General features: G+C 59.5%; 1 protein-coding gene across 1 annotated transcript in view; it reads left to right on the top strand.

Annotated features, from left to right (window-relative positions):
- The window catches only part of CDH4 (cadherin 4, type 1, R-cadherin (retinal)), a 151,752-nt gene that overhangs the window by 18,433 nt on the left and 111,014 nt on the right, over positions 1 to 22,305 (top strand). The window lies entirely within an intron of this gene.

Genomic DNA, 22,305 nt, shown 5'->3' with positions numbered 1-22,305 from the left:
GCCTGCCGCACGCAGTCATTACCACCACTCCCTCCCCAGCACCGTGTCTGAGTCTATGTTTAGCGTCCGTTGTTTCTCGAGAGCCATACACGCCGCCAGTGGCTTCACAGCTGCCTGCGTGCCCCGGGGGTGCCGGCCCTCCGGGACTGAGGAGCCTGTGCGCCTGTCGCCAGCTTGCTGCCTCGTAGCAATCGCACAGGACACTTGCTCTCTCGGCACACAGTGCCCTTCTTTTGGCCCCAAACCCTCCCCGTGGGGGTGCAGAGGGCGCGCCTCAGTCCTGCCCCTCGTGCTGTCGGGGCCCTTGTGTCATGTGGCTTCCAGCCTGGCCACTCAGCTCTTTGCAGCTCCTGCTGCCACCACCTGCACGTGGCAATCCTCTGAGCCCCTCCCCGCCCCGACTTGGGGCACCAGAGGCGCCTCCCTGTTGGGTCTCCAGGACCCCAGCCCTCGAGGGTCACCTCTTACACAGCAGAAGCCTTGTGGGTGCCAGTGCGCAGACCTTCCCGTTGTCCTGGGCTGTGCACACCGCCCGCGGGGCTCTGTGGGTGACGCCCATCGCCACGGGGCGGCGTTTGCAGGGAGAGCTTCCCTTCCAGCCCTCACCTTCCTGTTGCCAGAGGAGACTTGCGGCCCAGCCTCTATGAACACCGGAGGCAACATTACGGCCCATTCTAAGCTCCATGCAGGGGTTTTCCTCCAGTGAAAATAGACCAGTGGTGCCTGTACGGATAATTTTACTACTTTTCTGCCAGGAGAATGGGGGTCTTGCTAGCTTTTCCTAAAAGAATCAGAGCCCCCGCCCCTGCAGAGCCCTCCCCCTGCAGAGCCCTCTCCCCCCAGGGTCCTCCCCCTGCAGAGCCCTCTCCCTGCAGAGCCCTCCCCCTGCAGAGCCCTCCCCTTGCAGAGCCCTCTCCCTGCAGAGCCCTCCCCCTGCAGAGCCCTCTCCTCAGTTCAGTGTTCGCACACCCCCACATCTTCTTGGCTAAGGAGACCTGTGAGGATGCATGACTGAATGTGTCTCCCCAAATTCATGTTAAATCCTAACCCCCATGAGATGGTGTCAGGAATTGGGGCCTTTGGGGGTGATTAGGCTGTGAGGATGGGGCCCCCGTGATGGGATTAGTGCCCTCATAACAGAGACCCCCGAGAGCCCCTCACCCCTACACCCTGGGAGGTCATAGCAAGAGGACACCATGAAGTGGAAGTGGCCCTGCCAGACACCAAATCGAGCCTCCAGAATTGTGAGAATAACTCCACCCGTGTGAACAGCGTGGGCAGACCAAGACAGAGCACAGAGTCCCGAAGGTTCAGAGAGAAGAGCCCCATGCATGTGCGTGCGCATGTGTGCACACATGTGTATGTGTTATGTGTGTACATGTGTGTGTTGTGGGTGTGCATGCATGTGTGTAAACATAGGTACAAACATTTGAATCCTTAAGATCAATTAGCACCTATTATAGCCTTCCTTACATGTCTATTATGTTAATCTATAAAGACATAAAAGCCTTTGTTTCTTTAAAAAAAAACTTCACTTTTTTTGGTGCAAGGAAATTTCTAGGCATGAGGGGAGGTGAGTCCACTGGGGGATCAAGGTGTGTGTGTGTGTGTGTGTGTGTGTGTGTGTGTGTGTGTGTCCCTAGCCGGTTTGGCTCAGTGGACTGAAGGGTCTCAGGTTCAATTCCAGTCAAGGGCAGGTACCACAGTTGCAGGGTCAATCCCATCGATGTGTCTCTCTCACATCGATGGCTTTCTCTGTCTCTCCTCCTCCCTTCCACTCTCTCTTTAAAAAAAAAAAATCAATAGAAAATATCCTCGGGCAAGGATTAACAACAAAAAAAGATGTGTGTGTGTGTGTGTGTAACTTTTATGTTTGTTTTTACCACCATGTCCTCAGGTTTAATCAAGGATTATGCAATGTTTTCTAGGGGCACCACAGGCATTTTACTTTCTTTCCGGCAGATGTATTCCTATAGGGGCCTGTTTGAATAGATAGTAACGTGAGGCTGATCTGCCTTCAGACTTGGGGAAAATAAGCCGAGAAGACGGGGCGTCTGCCTGAAGTCGCGAGAGCCCGCTGGCGCGGGAGGTGTTAGCCCACGCTTCCTAACAAGCGTATTGACTGAACCAGGACATTTTCTGTCGGCGCTCGAGCCGGCAAGCTCCCGAGTGCCCGGGAGCGATGAGCAGGGGGCAGATTGACGGTATAACAATGCTACTCCGTGGCAAAGACCACCCGTGCTTTGTGCGACTCCATTTGTATCCACTTATATGCATTTCTGCAGCAATTGATCAGCAAAACCGACTTAGATCCTGCTATAGAGCTGCTTTCTGCCAGTGAACAAGCGTTATCTGGCAAGTGCTAGCCGGGGCCTTGGAAATGCCCACGTGGGTACTGGTCAAAGGTTAGCACATTTCCTGAAAGCCTTTAAGCCAATAGAGTCGGGAGGTTTACGAAAGATGGATTTTTTCCGCTTCCAATTAAAATGATCCATGGCAGCAGCCAGCCCAGGTGGAGCCTAGGAAAGGGCTTTGGGGTTGGGAGTGGCTAGTTTGGAATCTAGGAGAAGCCTCTTAACCCATCACCAGACCTACCGGTCACTAGTTAACCTACTGGTCACTACTTAACCCACAGCCTACTATTTCACCCATTGGCCACTACTAAACCTGGTAACTCGCCGGTGGACTGGGCATTTGCTGGCGTGGCAATGGGGTGGGACAGCCGTCAGCGGCCCCCGCAGCCTCTGGGTCATCCTCTCACCGCATGCCTCACTGATTGCCTGCTCTGCACCAGTCCCTGCGTGGAAACCAGCGGGCAGCCTGGGCAGCGCTGAAAGACATGGGCTTGTCCGCACACTGGAGGCCTCGGACCTTGTCGGTGAGCAGTGTGTGGGTCCCTGGGTCCCCTGAGCGTGAAAGGGCCGCCCCTTCTCTTCTGCACCCCCAGAGCACCACTGCGGCTCTGGCTCTGCCCTTTCACCTGCGTCCTGAGCAGCACGTGCCACGGGGAGTGTGCAGGCACGTGTTTTTATGGGTTTCCGGCTTTTCCAACTAGAATGCCGTGAGTAACGCATTGTCCCCATCGGTACCCGCACACCAGGATGACAGGTGCAGTTTGTGAGAACGCAGTGTGGCCACTCGGAGCTCCACGTCACCGTCCCGGCCGCCAGCATGTGCCTTCCACAGCCTGCAAGGCAAGCAGGATGCAGCAGGAGGGCCGCGTTGTCCTTGGCTTTGCATTTTCTGGGAGGCGTGGGGCTGTTTGCTCTCCACTGGCTGGCGAGGGCCACGGGTCTCAGTCCTGCATCCTCCCTGGGGGAGTGTCCCCTGCCGGTGCTGACGCGGGGGAAAGGGACTTCTTGCTTAGGCCAAGGGGAAAAGGCAAAGATGGCCCTCCGGGGAGTGAGGAGGCTCCGCATTTACATCGCCGTGGCCTGCCGAATGGAAATGAGATGCTTTCCTGGAAAAAGGGGCCACGGGCCCCCCAAGAGACAAGCTTGAGCAGAGGAAGGCTGAATGGGGCCCTGGGTTAGAAGTAGAAACCCTCAGGGCGGCATCCACACCTGTGCTGGGGTGTCAGGCCGGCACAGACTTTGTGGTCCCCACCCCCAGACACTGTAAAGACGAGATCAGCAGGCGGCTTCCTCCTTTGCTTGGCACCACCATCAGAGGTCCCCAGCGGTGCACACGGTCCGTGGAGATAGCGCTGACAGAGCCAAGTGAAATGTCACCAGCGATGGGACGCCGAGAGCTGGACTGCGGCTTGTGCGTCAGAGACTGACAGCTGAATCTTTCCTCGCATTTGCGGCCTGTGGCCTGATAAGGCTTCCCTCTGGATGGTGCGGGAACTTGCAGTCGGTGCCTCTTGGCTGCAGAGAATGAGCACAACAACCTTGCTTGCTGAGGGCAGATGCTACTGCTCTGAAGCCAGGCCTCCAGACCGCCACGTGGGAGCAGGGCACACAGAGTCACTAGCACTGGGCACGGCAGGCGCCGGGCTGCCTGCAGGACGGCTGCGCCCAGGGCGCGGCCTCCCTCCTGGGGCTGCCTGGCCTGGAGGGACGCCCTGCCCAGCATGTGCCCAGTCCTCCTGCTGGCCACAGGCCTTTCCGCGCTCCCGTCCTCGCAGCCCAGCTCCCGAGGCCCCAGGTGCTAAGGTTCAGTAATTATTTGTTCAGCCAGTGACTGACTGAGCCCGCTCCATGGGAGGGTTCGGGGCCTTGGGCTGCCACTCCCACTGAAGTCTCCCCACATCGTGTCCCAAGGACACCCCCATGTTCCCTGTGGGATGTGTGTGCATGGTCTTTTCTGTCCTCAGCGCAGCCTGGCCAAGGCCTGATTGTGACCTAACGGGGATCTGGGAGGGCGTAGGCACTCGCACCTCCTCCGGACTCCCGCGTTTAATGGACGGTCAGTCATCTGTCCCTCCAAAAGGTCCCGCGTCTAAGGGATGGTCATCTGTCCCTCCGGAAGGTGGCTGTGACTGTAAATGCACGCAGTGAGGTGGCAGCAGAGAGGCCTGCCATGGCTCACACACACACCCATGAAAGACCCCAAACCATGCCAGCCCCAGCGTGGGGTGTGGGCGACAGTCAGACACGGCCCGGGGCAGGAGGCATCCCTGCCCAGAGCAAGGCTTCCCCGGCCCGAAGCCCCACGAGGCCACTGAGGACAACGCGGCACCTGTGCGGTGCTCCGAGCTCTTCAGCTCCAGAGATGAGTATTTTCAGAGATCAGAGTCCCCGGCACCGCTTGCCTGGTGACGTCCCAGCCCGAGAGCAGCCCAGCCGCGCCTCAGGGCACTTGTTTCCCGGAGGTCACCGGGAGAGACCGGCGAGTGAGGTGGAGCTGACAATGAGCGGGAATGAAGGGCCTAGAGGACGACAGGCAGAAGGGGACCCGGCACAAAGCCTGTGATGGGGACGGGCTCCCCACTTACTGTCGCACCCAAAGCACACACTTCTCCCCGAGAAACCAGCAAGAACATCAAAGCTGAGGGCTCTTGGTGCCCGGCCGGTGGTCACTGAGACCGGAGAGAAAGGAAGGCAGAGGGGTGCTCACGCCCTGAGGTCTTCAACACCCCCCCCCCAGATACCAGCACACAGGGCCCGTGGGGATGGAGGAATGAGGCCGGAGCCTGGGTACCGCCCTGTCCACGCCAAACCAGCGTCACGTGCACAGCCCTCCTGACTCAAGAGATTATTCTTTTCCACTTGGGCACAGGTCACACGGCTCCCTCATCCTTCGGGCCTCAGCGACCGGTGAGGCAGAACGGCTCTGGGGCCGGCTGCCGGCGGAGGCCCTTTGCAGGTGCCTGCCCCCGAGTGTCTCCACTTGCCTGTTGGACTCTGACCCTCACAGTAGTGGATGCCGTGCTGGACGCAGGGTCGGCGGTGAGCAGACAGGAGGTCCGTGCTGGGGCTGTGCAGGAACCCCTGCAGTGGAAACCACAGAGGAAATAGCAGGACAAGATGGCAGAGGTGGCCAGGCAGCACGGGCGAGAGCTGCCGCGGCTCAGCTAAAGCAGGTGGGCAGCCAGCTGTGAGCGTCCCTGGGAAGAACCTCAGCAAGATGGAGGCATGGACGCCAGGGGGCGGGCCCGGTGGGTGACACCCCTCTGCCCAGTTTGCAGGCCTGCGGTTCTGGTCGGGGCGGGGGGCAGACCTACCAGAGGTCACCAGGGGCTCAAAATACCACAAAGACCAAGCCGACGGTCAGCTGGGAGGGCCTCTCGGAGCAGCTGAGCCTGCCAGCCTCGCGCCTCCATCCCCCTCCTGCCGTGTGAGCTGAGCCCGGGCTCTGTGGCAGGACCTGTGACGCGGAGCTTCCTTCCTGAGCGGCCGGGGCTAATGTCTGAGTGAATGGAGGGGCCTGCACGGCGCTCCCACTTCCACAGGGAGGAGCCGGGGCAGGGTGGCCGGGACGGGTGAGATGCGGGCTGCGTTCGCGGAGTTTGAGCTAATGTGGGAAGACACCATCTGTCCATAGCAACGAGTGGGCAGGCCAAGCAGAGCAAGGCCAGGGCACAGGGTCTAAGCCTCCGAGTCCTGCCCCGCGTCCTGTGTGTGTGTGTGTGTGTGTGTGTGTGTGTGTGTTTGAACAGCATTTACTCAGAGCTGCTTTACCTGTATTTTCATTGGGAAATATTAATTGTGACCTTTCAGAACTCCCAGTTCAACTTTCCCAATGAAGTGGAAAGGTGGGCCTAGCAGGAGCCGCGGCGGGCTCGGCAGATGCTCAGTGGCTGTGGTTAATGTCATTACCAGGAGGTGGCCAGGCCAGCAGCCACGCCCCTGAGCTCAGGACACCCCGTCAGGAAGCCTGGAGTCCAGGGACCCCTCCCAGCCCCGTCCACACACACACACACACAAGGCCGGGACCCCCAGCTCAGCTTCCAGGAGCAGCAGCGTCAACCAGCTGAGGACCAGGAGTCAGGGGCTGAGGTTAATCTCCACGGGGTCAAAACTGTCCTTGGTGCCCCTGGCCATTTGAAGTGTGGCCTGTGTGGCCACCTAGTGCCCAGGTCCCCACAGTTGCCCGGGGACGTGAACTCTACCAAGTCCGCCTCCTTTCCAGCAGAGACACCTGTGGGCGCGAGCCTCCTCACTCCACGGTGCCCGGGGTGAGCTTTCGTGGTGCGGGAACTCGCCCAGCTAACCTGGCTCATGGGCCGTGAAAGACGGGTCAGAGGAACACTCGGGGCGTCCCTGCAAGAGTGGACAGTACACGCTCTCAGCACACCCGGCCCGCATGCCTTGCCCGGGGCCTGGCTTCTCCCAGCTCTGGGCCTGGCTCAGGCAGTGTCCAGACAGTATGTGGAGGAGACGGCAGGAGTCCACAGCTATCCCAGGCCCTGCCACCATCTCCACCACGACAGCATGGCACTGGACAGCATGGCACTGGACAGCGTGGCACTGGACAGCGTGGCACTGGACAGTGTGGCCCGATGCCCAAATTGGGAGCCCAGCACACACCTGGCCCTCTCTCTGGGGCGAGGGGAGCCAAGCTGGCCGCTCCAGGACAGCTGCTGTCTGTGCGTTTCATCAGGGCGGTCGGGACCTCAGCCCACTGCCAATGGCGACTTCCACTGCCAGCCAATGACAGGGGACACAGAGCTGGTCCCACGTTTCTCAAGTAACAGGAGCAAAGGGCAGTGCCCGCCGTCTCCTGGGCCCAGAGCGGCTGTGCAGCGTGGGCGGCGGGCCTGCCTTGCCTCCTCCTCGCGCAGGCAGCCGGCCTGGCCCATTGTTCTCACTTGCACAGCACCTTGCACCTCTGTGGGGGTTTTTCAAAATGTTAGAAAACAGACGATCCGTCTGCTTTTGGAGCCGTGTGAGAGTTTTCTCATTAACAGGCCGGGCAGGACCATCTGTGTGTTTAGTGGAAAGCTTGCCACCAGCAGAGTTTAAAACTTAGAAACGGTGGCTGAGCGGATGCGTCGCCAGTGCTGGGCTGCCTGGGAGGAGCTGGAGACACAGAGTCCAGAAGGCCGTGTTGGGTGGGCCCGCGGCCCCGGGCTGTCCTGGTCAGCTGGCCCTGACTCGGCGGTTTCCTGGTAATGTTAACCAAGCCGGAGAACTTTCAGAAAAAACAGTGGCCAGAAGTCTCTGCTGCCAGCTGACTGTGTGTCCTCAGACAAGTCAGCTCACCTCTCTGAGCCTCAGCACCCGGAGAAGTTGCAGCTGATGGTTCTCAAGGCTCCTGTCCTAGGAAGGGACGCTGAGGCCATGCAGCGTCCATGAGAGATTCCCAGGATGGGCCACAGCACAGAGCTGCAGCCACCCTTGCAGCTCCCTCATCTCTCCTGGGCAGAGCCCTCCTGAGCAGCGCCCTCCTGGGGCAGCGCCCTCCTGGGGCAGAACCCTCCTGGGGCAGCGCCCTCCTGGGGCAGAGCCCTCCTGGGGCAGAGCCCTCCTGGGGCAGCGCCCTCCTGGGCAGAGCCCTCCTGAGCAGAGCCCTCCTGGGGCAGAGCCCTCCTGGGGCAGCGCCCTCCTGGGGCTGCGCCCTGACCAGCGCCCTCCTGGAGCAGCGCCTCCTGGGAGCTTCGGGTGTGGATTTCTGCAGTTTGTCATGAAAGTGATGCAAATCGATGGGCAGGGACCTAGCCAGCGGGCTGCGCAGTCCCCTGCTGGGTGGTGGTGAGCAGGGCAGGGCCAGGGTGCAGCGGGGTAGCCAGAGCCTCAGTCACCCACCACATGTACGTCAGGGCTGCAGATACGAGGGGTTGATGCGGTTCACGCCAGCAAGGCTGACCTCCTTCATTCGCTCAGCAAACGCCTGCTGAGCACCGGCTCCAGCTCCGCACTCGGCACTGCTCTCGGGAGACATGGGTCTGCCCTCGGGAGCGTGGACACACTCCTGTGTAGCAGCACACAGACTCGGTGGCCTAAACAGCATGAACGTATCACCGTAGGATTCTGAGGTCAGACGTCCAAATAAGGGTGAAGCCCAGGTGGGCAGCCTGTACCTCCTGGGGCCCCGAGGCAGGTCCTTGCCTGTGCTTCCGTCGTCACGTGTCCCTCTCTGGCTCTGACCTCCTCCCTCCCTCTTACAACGACCTGGTGATGCCCCTGGGCCCCCAGAACCCAGGGTCACCTCCCTGCCGAGGCCCCTCACTTCAGGTCTGCAAAGAGCCTTTCGCATGGGAGTCACCTATCCCTAGGCTCTAGGACCAGGACGAGGACATCTGTGAGGGGCCATTGTTCTCTCCCACGGAGGGGACAGCCCACCACAGACCTGTGGGCGCTGTGGAAAGCAGACGCGCTCGGCGAGAAAGGCAGCTCTCCCTCACAGATGTTGTATTTACATGTCACTGCTCCCGAAGGGTGGTTCGGGGTGAGGTGACAGCCCCCCTCAGATCTCACCGGATCCCCCCTGCCCTGCACCAGAGGAACACGGTGGTGACACCTGTGCGGCGGGCCCTCCGTGGCAGATGCTGGCAGAGCCGTGGTCAAAATCCAACCCTCGTTCCCAATGCTGCAAATGGTGTTGCTGAAAGCGACAGGCCACTGTGAGCTTCAGGGGGCTCTGGTCAGAGATTTGTTCCCATTGACCTTTAGAAAGAGTGGAAGGGAGGGGAGAGAGAGAGAGAGAGAGAGAAGCATCGATGTGAGAGAGACACATCTATGTGGCCTCCCACAGGCACTGGGGATTGAGCCTGCAACTGAGGTAGTGCCCTTGACCAGAATCAAACCTGGGCCCTTCGCTAGCAGGCCAACGCTCTATCCACTGAGCCAAACCAGCAGAGCCAGAGATTTTTTTTTTAAGTTTTGGCAATTTCTGTTCACCCCTGACACAGCTGAGGCACCCATGGGCTGGCGCCTGATGTGACGGCGTTGCCGCCTGCAGCCTCGGGCAGCGCCTTCCAAGGCCCGGCAGGCACGGGGCCAAGGCTTTTGCTTCTTTGAAAACAAAAGCTGTTTCCCTGGAAGAACCATGACATGCGAAAGCATTAGGGATGTTGCAAAATAGTCTCCGGAAATAACTGGAAATACTTCTCCAAAGCCTCAGCCTCAGTGGGCTTCTCTCCCCTCCCAGCTCAGAGATCATTTCTCCGTCTTTATCTGGCTCCTCCTGTAGTTGCCGCTTTAAATCACAAACGCCTTTAGAGATATGGATGCAGAAGGCACAGAGATGCTCTCACCCCGCTCACCTGCAAGCCCAACCCTACCCCCCCCCCCCCCCCCCCCCCAATGAGGAGCAGTGGGAACTGGGGAGAGCGGCGTGCTCCTCCCGGCAGTGCCTGTGCTGGGGCCCCGTGTAGGACAAGGCTGGGCTGTGTCTCGCAAACTCCTTTGTTCTTTCCTTCTGAAGAGCTCCGTTCCTGGGAGTGGGTGGTTCACTTGTCATTGTTTTGTTTTGTTTTTTTTTAATTAAGGTACATTCTGCTGCCTGACTGCTCAGATAAAGGGGGTGGGGCCTGTGGGGAGGCACCTTGCTTTTGTGCAGAGGAAGAGAGGTGATAAGGCAATGCACTGTGTTACTTGGACAGCTGAAAAGTCAGGGCTGTGTGTCTGGTCATTGTCAAGGTCAGCGTCCTCCCCCTTTAACTGCTTTTTGTTTCCTGGTAACAGAAGTGGGGGCCGACCCTGGGGCAGGAAGATGCCCTGTAGTCACCCACCAGCTCCCTCCTGCCTCCAGGGAGACGGTGGGTTCATCTTCCCAGCAGCCTCCAAATGCCAGGCACTGCACCCGGTCGGGTGGGGGGGTGGGGGGGGGGTTTGGGGAGAGGCGTTCTGAGGATGTTTCTAGAGTATTTTCCAATACCATCCGATGTGGGTCTCCTTATCTTGTTTATTTGTAAAGAACCTAAAAAATAAGTTACATTCTCATTTGCAGCTCAAGGCTATCCTCTACTCTGCCCCTCCCCAATAATAAGGCAACAACTTTATTTTCAAAACCCATATTACCCCTTGATTGACAGTGTCATCACGTTTAATTTACTTAAACGGGGGGAAGAATCACATTGAGATGCTGAATCAGAAGTGGAAGCCTCAGGGGACAGACTTGGCTAGCTTTTCACCCAGGAGAGCCAGGCCGGATCCCCTCCCCACTTCTTGTTTAATCTCACCACTTAAAATGGGAGTTCTCAGTCCTGAATCTATATTGAGTCCCCACATACCCAATTCTTTCAAGCACAAAAGCCTCCTCACGGGGAAATGGCCAGCACTTAAGAGACAGTTAATTCCATCAAATCATCTGAGCTGGACACTGCTCAGGCAGAAGGGGCCACAGGCCATCAGGATGTGATGACCCCAATGGGCATCATTTAAGAGCCCTTGTTTGAGAGCCATTCTCAATATGAATATAGACGTGGTGGTTTTCTCTTGCTACAGGACGAGAACTATTACTTCATTTGTATGGGGCTATTGGTGATGTTAGTGGTGGAGGAAGCATTGAGCTGAGAGTCGGGAAACCTGCTTCTGCCTGGGAAAGGCAGTGTCCTCGCTGTGAAATGAGAGGCACAGATTGGGTCTCCCACAGTTTCCTAGTTTGACTAGAAAACTTCCCTCTCCCTTAGAATATCTATGTGGGTCATCACCCACAAGTTGTAGTTAATGATCAGAGTGGATTCAGATGGCATTGAAATGAGATTTTGACATTCCTCTAAGTCAGTGGTTCTCAACCTTGGCTGCACATTAGAAGCACCTGGGAGTCTTTTTAAAATCCTGATTTCTGGGCCTCATCCTCTGGAAATTCTGTTTCTTTGTTACTAATGTTGTGGCCCCACCCATAACAGAATTTCCGGAGGATGAGGCCCAGAAATCAGGATTTTAAAAAGATTCCCAGGTGATTCTAATGTGCAGCCAAGGTTGAGAACCACTGCTCTAGACAGGCAGCACTCGCTTGGCGTGCGTCCTCTAAGTGCCATCTTATTTCTCGTAGGACAGAAATCGCAGTTGGAATGTGTAGCGATACCTCCAAATGTGGCCGGTCTGTGAAGGAACAGCAGGCACAGGAGCCACGACTGTTAACATGTATTGCTGTGCACACACGGTGGGGTCTGACTTCCTCACTCCTGTGCTTAGGGCCAGATGCCCGCTTGGCTCTGGCCGAAGGCGTGCGAGCAGAGGCAGGTGCGTCCCCACACCCCCCAAAGGGAGGAGGCGGGACAGCCAAGCGTGAGTCCCATTCCTCAGAGCCCCCGTCCCTGGCCTCGGCCATTGTGAAGCAGCTCGAGGACTGCACGCAGAGCCCTCTGACCCACAGTGGCATGTCATGCGATGTGGGAGCTCTTTGTTACGCCGCTTAACCCACCTGTGTTGACTGATACACCCTGATTTCCCAGCATGCATTTCTTCCGGGGATAATAGAGTGTTCAGGTTATATAGGTGCCCTCACCCTCCGGGACTCCCCAGAACCTGTCATGCTCTAGTGTGCGCGACGGATTGTCAGGGGAGAGAGCAATACGCATACTTGTCACTCAAGTGACACCGTGTTCCTGCCCCTTCCCCACACCAGCCCTGGGCTCGTGCTCCTTGGACATTGTTTGGACCATAATGCTGTGGCCGTGAAGATGTTTCCTCCGTGCTCTCTAGAATCAGGAACAACCAAACCCCAGCCAAGGACGCCGCCTCCTTGGGGTCGGCCCTGGCTGAGGAGGAGGTGCCCCTGAGACCCGGGAAGAGAGGAAGGGTGTTTTCTCCCCAGGTCGGGGTGGAATTCACTCCCCACCACTGAGCATCCCTAGTCCGAACCCCATCAATGTGTCCCCACGTCCCGGGTGACCACGGGCCCACCCTGCAAAGGAGCTCAGAGGGCCACATTGGGCCCGTTTTTCCTGGAGAACTCTCCCATACCGTCCCGGGGGGGCTCATGCACCCCGGGAGGCCTGGGACGAGGTGCACCCGGATCACTGTCCCCCTCACCGAGGGCTCCTCTTCCTCCTGGGTCCGCCCGGGGCCCAGAACCATCAGGCCCCTCCTGTGCTCCCCTGGCCCCTTGTGCCCAGGAGTCCCCACAGCGCTGTTTTCAATGTGCTGTGTCTGTGCCATCGGTCCCCCTGTACCAGGAGGAGGTACTTTGCTCAAGGCAGCCTGGCCCCGTGGGCCTCGGGTGGACCGTAGGCACCAGAGATTCCCATCCTCGTTTGCAGGCCCCCCGGGGTCTCCTCATCTCTAGGGGGTCCCCAGTATCTCCCAGTGAGCCCTGAATGCGCCCGGGAGACCAGAGAGGGGCCAGGCCGTTGGTGTGGCTGAGAGAGGGGAGAAAATGAGTCCTTTTTCTTTGCTTTAGAAAATGGTTGGCGGCTATCGCAAATGTGTTTGCAGAGGGAACGGCGGTAAAATTCAGGGTAGCATTTGGACTCAGTCCCAGCAAACTGAGGCCGAGGACTTGCCAGGCCAGGGGGCTGCCAGCTGCTGGGCCTCTGAGCTGACGTAGGAGGGGCGCCAGGGCTCTGCACCATCCAGGGCACTGCACGTCTCGGGCCGCCCCTCAAACCAGCATGCGCCCAACCACAGCGGCAGTGGGTGTGCCCTCACACGGGGGTGTGCCCTCACACGGGGGTGTGCCCTCGCATGGGGATGTGCCCTCGCACGGGAGTGTGCCCTCGCATGGAGGTGTGCCCTCGCACGGGGTGTGCCCTCGCATGGAGGTGTGCCCTCGCATGGAGGTGTGCCCTCGCATGGGAGTGTGCCCTTGCATGGAGGTGTGCCCTCGCATGGGGGTGTGCCCTCACATGGGGGTGTGCCCTCGCATGGGGGTGTGCCCTTGTATGGTGGTGTGCCTCCATGATGGTGTGCCTCGCACGGCAGTGTACCCTCCATGGCTGTGTGCCCTCACACAGCGCTGGTGCCTCGGGTCCCTGCAGAGCAGCCTGGGCAGTGGATTCAGTGCCACCAGATTTGTACCCACAGAGTCCAGACCCCACATCCTGCCCAGACCCCAGGAAAGCCCCTCGATAAGAACCCAGAGGCTCTGGGATTTGTGAGCTCAGGGAAGTTGGGAGGAGGCCGCAGGGTCCCAGCCTCAGGTGCCCACGCGACCCCTTGAAGATCCGGAGACGTTTGCCCACCTGCAGCCTCGGAATTGGGTTTCTGAATCTCCTGAAACCAAGGCCCTTCCTGTCACAGAGCTGCCCGAGACATGCCCCGTCCCTCAATCTCAAGCAGAAAGAGCAGTGGGGGCCCGTCCTGAGACCACAGTCAGCTTCATCCCAGGAGTAAGAGGGCCTGCCCTCCTGCCGCCGCTGTTGGTGGTCGGGCTGCTCTGCCCCAGGTCCTCCTTCTGATTTGTACATCTGAGGTCAAGGGCAAAGGGTGGCACATGTTTTGTTTCTGTGTGTGTGTTTAAAGGGGGGGGGGGGGGGGGCGGACGGGTTGCTGACCCTGCTATTGTGAGGCCTGGAGACAGCGTCCTTAGTGCATCTCTGGGTGTGGCCCTCGATCTCACCTGAACCCCAGTCCACACAGCTTCAGGTGCATTCGACCATGTGCAGACCCAGCTTCGGGGCCCCCTGCCCTCCTGAACCTCACCAGGCCTCACATGCCGCATCCTCCCTTCGGGAAGAGGTCAGTGAGGGTCTGAGCCCACAGGAGGGCATCACAGGGAGCCCACAGGAGGGCATCACAGGGAGCCCACAGGAGGGCATACAGAGAGCCCACAGGAGGGCATACAGAGAGCCCACAGGAGGGCATACAGAGAGCCCGCAGGAGGGCATACAGAGAGCCCGCAGGAGGGCATCACAGAGAGCCCGCAGGGAGGGCATACAGAGAGCCCACAGGAGGGCATCACAGAGAGCCCATAGGAGGGCATACAGAGAGCCCACAAGAGGGCATACAGAGAGCCCACAAGAGGGCATACAGAGAGCCCACAAGAGGGCATACAGAGAGCCCACAAGAGGGCATACAGAGAGCCCACAAGAGGGCATACAGAGAGCCCACAAGAGGGCATACAGAGAGCCCACAAGAGGGCATACAGAGAGCCCACAAGAGGGCATACAGAGAGCCCACAAGAGGGCATACAGAGAGCCCACAAGAGGGCATACAGAGAGCCCACAAGAGGGCATACAGAGAGCCCACAAGAGGGCATACAGAGAGCCCACAAGAGGGCATACAGAGAGCCCACAAGAGGGCATACAGAGAGCCCACAAGAGGGCATACAGAGAGCCCACAAGAGGGCATACAGAGAGCCCACAAGAGGGCATACAGAGAGCCCACAAGAGGGCATACAGAGAGCCCACAAGAGGGCATACAGAGAGCCCACAAGAGGGCATACAGAGAGCCCACAAGAGGGCATACAGAGAGCCCACAAGAGGGCATACAGAGAGCCCACAAGAGGGCATACAGAGAGCCCACAAGAGGGCATACAGAGAGCCCACAAGAGGGCATACAGAGAGCCCACAAGAGGGCATACAGAGAGCCCACAAGAGGGCATACAGAGAGCCCACAAGAGGGCATACAGAGAGCCCACAAGAGGGCATACAGAGAGCCCACAAGAGGGCATACAGAGAGCCCACAAGAGGGCATACAGAGAGCCCACAAGAGGGCATACAGAGAGCCCACAAGAGGGCATACAGAGAGCCCACAAGAGGGCATACAGAGAGCCCACAAGAGGGCATACAGAGAGCCCACAAGAGGGCATACAGAGAGCCCACAAGAGGGCATACAGAGAGCCCACAAGAGGGCATACAGAGAGCCCACAAGAGGGCATACAGAGAGCCCACAAGAGGGCATACAGAGAGCCCACAAGAGGGCATACAGAGAGCCCACAAGAGGGCATACAGAGAGCCCACAAGAGGGCATACAGAGAGCCCACAAGAGGGCATACAGAGAGCCCACAAGAGGGCATACAGAGAGCCCACAAGAGGGCATACAGAGAGCCCACAAGAGGGCATACAGAGAGCCCACAAGAGGGCATACAGAGAGCCCACAAGAGGGCATACAGAGAGCCCACAAGAGGGCATACAGAGAGCCCACAAGAGGGCATACAGAGAGCCCACAAGAGGGCATACAGAGAGCCCACAAGAGGGCATACAGAGAGCCCACAAGAGGGCATACAGAGAGCCCACAAGAGGGCATACAGAGAGCCCACAAGAGGGCATACAGAGAGCCCACAAGAGGGCATACAGAGAGCCCACAAGAGGGCATACAGAGAGCCCACAAGAGGGCATACAGAGAGCCCACAAGAGGGCATACAGAGAGCCCACAAGAGGGCATACAGAGAGCCCACAAGAGGGCATACAGAGAGCCCACAAGAGGGCATACAGAGAGCCCACAAGAGGGCATACAGAGAGCCCACAAGAGGGCATACAGAGAGCCCACAAGAGGGCATACAGAGAGCCCACAAGAGGGCATACAGAGAGCCCACAAGAGGGCATACAGAGAGCCCACAAGAGGGCATACAGAGAGCCCACAAGAGGGCATACAGAGAGCCCACAAGAGGGCATACAGAGAGCCCACAAGAGGGCATACAGAGAGCCCGCAGGAGGGCATACAGGGAGCCCACAGGAGGGCATACAGAGAGCACACCGCCCTTTGATAAAACTCAGTCCAATCACACACCAGGCCTGGAGGCCATCGAGGCCGCCCTTCCTCTCTGGGGCGTGGAGGGGCTGGGGAGATGGCCTCTGGTAACAGCCAAGAGAGCCCTCTCTCTCCCTAGGCCTTAATTGTGAGCGATTTCACCAGCTCAGTCCCAAAGCACAGCCGCTATTGAGAGGAGGCTGGGGTCCTGAAATGAGCGGTCTTGTGTTGCAGACGATCCTCCCAGGGTCCCTCCCCTGAGCCCCGCTGTCTCTTCCTCGCCACCTCACATGTACCGTGTTCACGTGTGTGCTATGAGCCCCGGGAGGAGGGAGCGGGAGCCGGGCCAGGCCACCAAAGCCCCGGCCCTGCAGAGGGAGGAGATGATGGAGGGAAAGTGGTCCATGGAGGGCGCTGTGGACTCCGTTGCTCTTGTAGCAACAGGCATGGGGGGCCACGCCGGGGAGGGGCGCCCAGGAGAGTGAGGCCAGGAGCTCAGCAGGCATGGGGGGGGGGGAGCCCCGGGAGGAGGGAGCGGGAGCCGGGCCAGGCCACCAAAGCCCCGGCCCTGCAGAGGGAGGAGATGATGGAGGGAAAGTGGTCCATGGAGGGCGCTGTGGACTCCGTTGCTCTTGTAGCAACAGGCATGGGGGGCCACGCCGGGGAGGGGCGCCCAGGAGAGTGAGGCCAGGAGCTCAGCAGGCAGGGGGGGGGGGAGGTGTAGGGGGGCAGGCCCTGCCCCTGTGCTGGGGGCAAGCTGCCCGGTGTGTCCTGCCTGGTGTTCCTACTGAGAGTCGCCCTGGCCCGGTGTCCTCTCAGGGACCCCTGCTCAGTGGACGCCTCCTGAAGGCAGAGACCACGTGTGGGCGCTTGGACACGCCTGGTCTTTAATTCCCAGAGTGCTCACCGTGAGCTGGGTGACAGCTGTCGCTGCCACGCTGTGGGGGCGAAGGAGGGGGTCTGGGCATTGATTGGGTGCCACGGTTCCTGACACATGGTAAGGCCCCATAGACTGTCCCCGACTTTTGATGGCTCCACTTGGGATTTTTTGACTTTCAATGGTGCATGGGCTAGTCAGCACTTTATTATAAAATGGTCTGTGTTCAATGGTTTGCCCACCAGCGGGCTGATGAACGTGTTCTGAGCACAGAGAGTCCTGGGAGGCGTGTCAGTAACGTGTCGGATCGTGGTCCGGCTCGGGGTGAGGGAGCCGGAGGGAGGAGTGGTTTTGTGTTCCCTGCTGTAAACGAAGTGGCACGAGAGGGCTCCATGTTTTGCTTTAAAATGGGATTTTTAATATTTCTAAGCAGAGTGTTTCCTCTGGTGAATATCCATTTTTAATAGACTATTTTTAGAGAAGTTTTACATTTATGGAAGAATGGAGCAGGAAGTGCCCAGCTGCACGCCCTCTGCCCGCAGTCGCACGCTGCGCTCCTGCCTGTGCCGTTACAGCTGAGGAGCCAGCGTGGATTATGTTGTAACTGGAGCCCACGGGTGCACTGGGTCACTCGGTTTGGAACGTTCTGTGGGTTTGGACAAATGTGTAATGACATGTGTCCACCATGACACGGTCACATGGGTAGTTTCACGGCCCTAAAGTCGTCTGTGCTCCCCCTGCCCATCCCTCCTCCCCAGGAACCCCTGGCCACCACTGGTCTCCCCAGTGTCACAGAGTTGGGTCACATTAGCCTTTTGGGATTGGCTTCTGTCACTTAGTAACACGCATTAAGGTTCCTCCTTGTCTCTTCATGGCTCGACAGCTCATTGGACATTCAGTTTCAAAGCAAAGGGAAACGGAATTTGTGCATTTATCCAACTGGAATTTCTTAAGCACCTACTGGGCGCCAGACAACCCCAGTGGTAGGTTCTGGGGACCTCACTGAGGAGGGCGGGCCCAGCGTGCGGGACCCCACGCTTACAGCCTGGCAGAGGTTTGGAGCCGTGGTGAAGCAAGCACCTTGGGGGCCTTGGGGCACAAAGGACAGCCCCCAGGAACCTGGGGGGGGGGGAGTGTCCACATGCACAAAGTGGATGTGAGCGAGGCGGGGTGTGACGGGTGAGCAGGCCTGGGGTGGCTGAGCCATGTGAAGCGGGGAGGGCAGCGGGCAGCCCGGGCGGCCCTCCCTGGCCGCACGTGCCCCACACAGGCACTGAGTTTCGGAACAGGACACCTTGGAGTCTGCACCCACTTCACCGGGACTCCCTAAGACCCACCTTCTCCTGGGAAGTTAGAGACTAGGCGCTGCCGGGAGGCAGGTGCACACGCATGTTTGTGCTCGGAGAAAGCCCAGGCACGACTGTGAAGACAGGACCTCGCACTGAACCACTCGGAAGGGATTAGCTCAGCTCCGTGTCCCCATCACAGCCGCAGGAGCTCGGAGGGGCAAGAGGCAGGGGCGTCTGAGGCTGGGCTTCCAGAGGTGCTGGCACCTCACAAACCAAGTGGTGAGGGGGCAGCGGTGACAGGGGGACTTGAAACTCCGACTTCTGGGCTGCGGGGTGCCGAGGGCAGTGCCCCGTCAGGCCTGGAGGCAGCTCACGTGTAGTTGAACGCACATCCCCATAAGGCTCTAAGGACCCAGCTGGACCCCAGGGCTCAGCGTCCTGGCGGACCTGTCTTCTGAGAGCGGGCCCTGCGGGCTCAGCAGACCACTGGTCCTCACGGGGTGGCAGTGAAGTGTGGGGAGCAGCTGCGAGCTCCAGGACTAGGACGTCTGCAGAGCAGGACATGGTGTAGCAATGAGACCCAGGCCCCGGGTCCACATGGCCTCGGGGGCCACCAGTGAAGTGAAATCCCGAGCGGGGCGAGTGTTCTCAGCGCTCCCCACGCCATGCAGCCAGCGGAGGGCTTCCTGGGCCATCAGTCAGCCTTTGAGGCGGAGCGGTGCTGCGCGGAGCGGAGCCCGGCCGCGTGCAGGCACAGCTCAGGAGCGGGCAGACACTGGCGGGCACTGAATGGAGCGGCTGCCACTCTTCTCTGGGCATCTTCCCAGGACAGATCCCAGGCCTGGAAAGGGAATCTATCCTGCCCACGCCTGTGCTGCGTGGGCTGCAGCGCCCACCCCGAGAGCTCCTGATTCTGCACCTGGGCTCCCACTGGGTGAGGGGCAGGATCCCAGCGGGTCGGAGCCCCACGTGCCGGCTGACCCGGCGCACCCTGCAGGGCCCCTAACCCACCCCGGCACTCCCAGACCGGTCAGGGCCCCTCTAGGTGACCCCACAGAAGCCGGGGTGGTCCAACCATCCGAGTTGTCGTGCCCCAGTCACCTCCCACCCCAGCCTCCGCTCTGTCTTCCCGGGCAGACCCAGAGCTGGCACCAGGGGGCCACACGTATGTGGAATGAGTGACCTTGTGTGACCTTGGGCAAGTGCCTCATCGTCCTCAGATGGGTGGAGAGCATGCCAGCTGGAGTGTGAAGGAGGCAGGCTGGCGTCTGTCCAGTGTCTACCCTGTGCCGGTGCCGCCCACCCTCTGCTTCTCCCACATGACGGGACAGGGACCGTGCTCAGAGCGGCCACTGCTTGTCAGTCATAGACCTGGGGTTCAGGCCCCATCCCAAAGGGCCGGGCTCCTGTGGGTGTGGCTACAATGCACAACCCCACCATGCACCACTGCACGCGGTCCCCACAGGGCACACAGTCCCCACAGGGCACACGGTCCCCACAGGGCACACAGTCCCCACAGGGCACACGGTCCCCACAGGGCACACGGTCCCCACCATGCACACGGTCCCCACAGGGCACACGGTCCCCACCATGCACACGGTCCCCACAGGGCACACGGTCCCCACCATGCACACGGTCCCCACAGGGCACACGGTCCCCACCATGCACACGGTCCCCACAGGGCACACGGTCCCCACCATGCACACGGTCCCCACAGGGCACACGGTCCCCACCATGCACACGGTCCCCACAGGGCACACGATCCCCACAGGGTACACAGTCCACACAGGGCACACGGTCCCCACCATGCACACGGTCCCCACAGGGCACACGGTCCCCACCATGCACACGGTCCCCACAGGGCACACGGTCCCCACCATGCACACGGTCCCCACAGGGCACACGGTCCCCACCATGCACACGGTCCCCACAGGGCACACGGTCCCCACCATGCACACGGTCCCCACAGGGCACACGGTCCCCACCATGCACACGGTCCCCACAGGGCACACGGTCCCCACCATGCACACGGTCCCCACAGGGCACACGATCCCCACAGGGTACACAGTCCACACAGGGCACACGGTCCCCACAGGGTACACAGTCCCCACAGGGCACACGGTCCCCACAGGGCACACTGGCAGGGATGGCACCCTGACATTGACCATCTGTTGGTGTCTGTGGCCCAGGGGACAGTCATATGCTCACCCCACCCCTCCCAGGCCTCCTCTGGAAGCAGCGCTGACTCTTGTGCCAGGGCCCATGCACCCTGCCCTCCTCCCCCAGCACTGGCTGTCCAAGTGCCTGGCCACCACCACGCGGGGGGCAGAGGCAATGGGGGCTGGACTGTGTGTGTTTAAACTTTGGCTTTAACTTCTCTCAGGATATCTTCTCTCTCTTGTCAAGTGTGTTTGACACTAATGGGAGGAATTAGCGCACCGCAGTGAGGCGCACAGCAGTCGGGCTGTTGGGTAGGCGTCAGGGATCCCGAGTGGGGTCCAAGATGGAGGAGGCGCCCCTCCAAGCAGGTCTCCATCAGTGGAGCCCAAAGGGGCTGTGACCTTTGTTGCAACCCCACAGCTGATTTCTCCCCAGGAAACGACGTTCCGCCTCACAGTGCTGGGTCTCTGGCCCCGGAGGGCAGGGTCACAGGCAGCCTCCTCACGTGGGGACCGTGTGGCCATGGAGGCCTGGGAATCGCAGCCTCCGTGAGTGGACAGGAGTCCCCCCGGGTCAGATTTCTCTAGGCAGCGGCAGGAAGTCCCCCAAGAGGACCTGGATGCCACATCGCTAGGCATCCGAGGGTCGCCTTGCCCCTCCCAGAGAACCAGCCTCACATGGCAGGCCAGGGTCCCAGTCCCGCTGCCTCCTCTTGCCGCTGCCAGAAGGTGCGACGTGTCTGTGAGCCTCAGTTTCCTCAGCTGCAAAATGGGACAATGCCACCTGCCGACTGTGCCTCCTGTCAGGCTCGCGCGGGGTGCTGGGCATGGGGAACAAGGCACTTCCCCGAGCAACCTAATGTGAACTAGGATGGATGTGTAATTGAATTTAAATCAGAATACAGTACAAGTTTTTCCGTATTTGACGGTTTTATCTAATACATTGAGGGAAACACTTTCTAGCGATGCCACTGGATTTTAAATTTCTCCTTAAGACAAAGAGAAATTAGATCAAATACAAATACAAATATAAGGTGACGACCCGTCGGACAGAGCAGATCGCCCAAGTCGTAGTCACACTGAAGCCGGACACGGGGGCTTCAGGTTGTCACAGGCCCCCCCCATGCTTGTTCATGACTGAACGGGTTCTAGTTAGACACAGACTGGAAGGGCGCTGGCGTGTAAAACCCACAGACCATGTGAGCACCCACGTGGGGAGCCCTTGACTGAGCCACAGGTGTGGTGTCTCGGAGGTTGGACATGGCAGCCGTTTCTGGTGGCATCATCTCCAACACCCCGAGGGTCCCCGGCCACAGGGGACGCCCATCACCTGAGAAGCCCGCTCCTGCGGCAGCACCCGCCCGGCTGGGGCCGCCAGCTGCGCTGCTCTGAGGGCGCGTTGACACCTGCACGGGCGCCAGCACAGCCGGGGCCTGTTTTTTCAACCGAACGCATGGCCTGGGTCCCGAGGCGCGAACCCCGGGCTGTGCAAGCCCATTGGTGTTAGAAACCTGCTCGTGGAGAACGAAGGTGCTCATCCCTGCATCGAGGGCTAATGTCTCAGCAGTCACGGAACTGTCATGTTTGTGTGTCCGTGTCACAACTGGCGGGCTCAGTGTTTGCTCATTTTAATTTGTTTGCCTTGAGGAGCGGTGCTCTAAAGCAGCCTGGAATTTTCCTGTCACATGAAAACAAGGCCATGGCTCCTCTATCAAAGGGACAATTCCACGGAGCCACGGCCACTCACTACCCCCTCTGTCCGCCCGGGGGCTCCACGTGTGGGCTCCCCTGGGCCAGACGAGGCAGAAACGCCTGGTTTCATCCCATTTAAAAACGTTTTATAATCAACCCGCAAGTGGGAGGTGTGGGTAACTGGGGCGCTGGGGAAGGTGAAGGATTTGATACGAGGGAACGCGTGTTATTTATTATTTCTGAGCAGGCGACGGTAAGCTGGTGAACACGGAGGGAAAACACTGCATCGGTGTAGCCGCGAGGAGCTTTTTTTAGTTTCTAGA

This window comes from Myotis brandtii, unplaced genomic scaffold (assembly GCF_000412655.1).
Source record: "Myotis brandtii unplaced genomic scaffold, ASM41265v1 scaffold915, whole genome shotgun sequence".
NCBI lineage: Eukaryota > Metazoa > Chordata > Mammalia > Chiroptera > Vespertilionidae > Myotis > Myotis brandtii.
The sequence above is the reverse complement of the archived record's forward strand: the minus strand, read 5'-3'. Positions and strand labels throughout refer to the sequence as shown.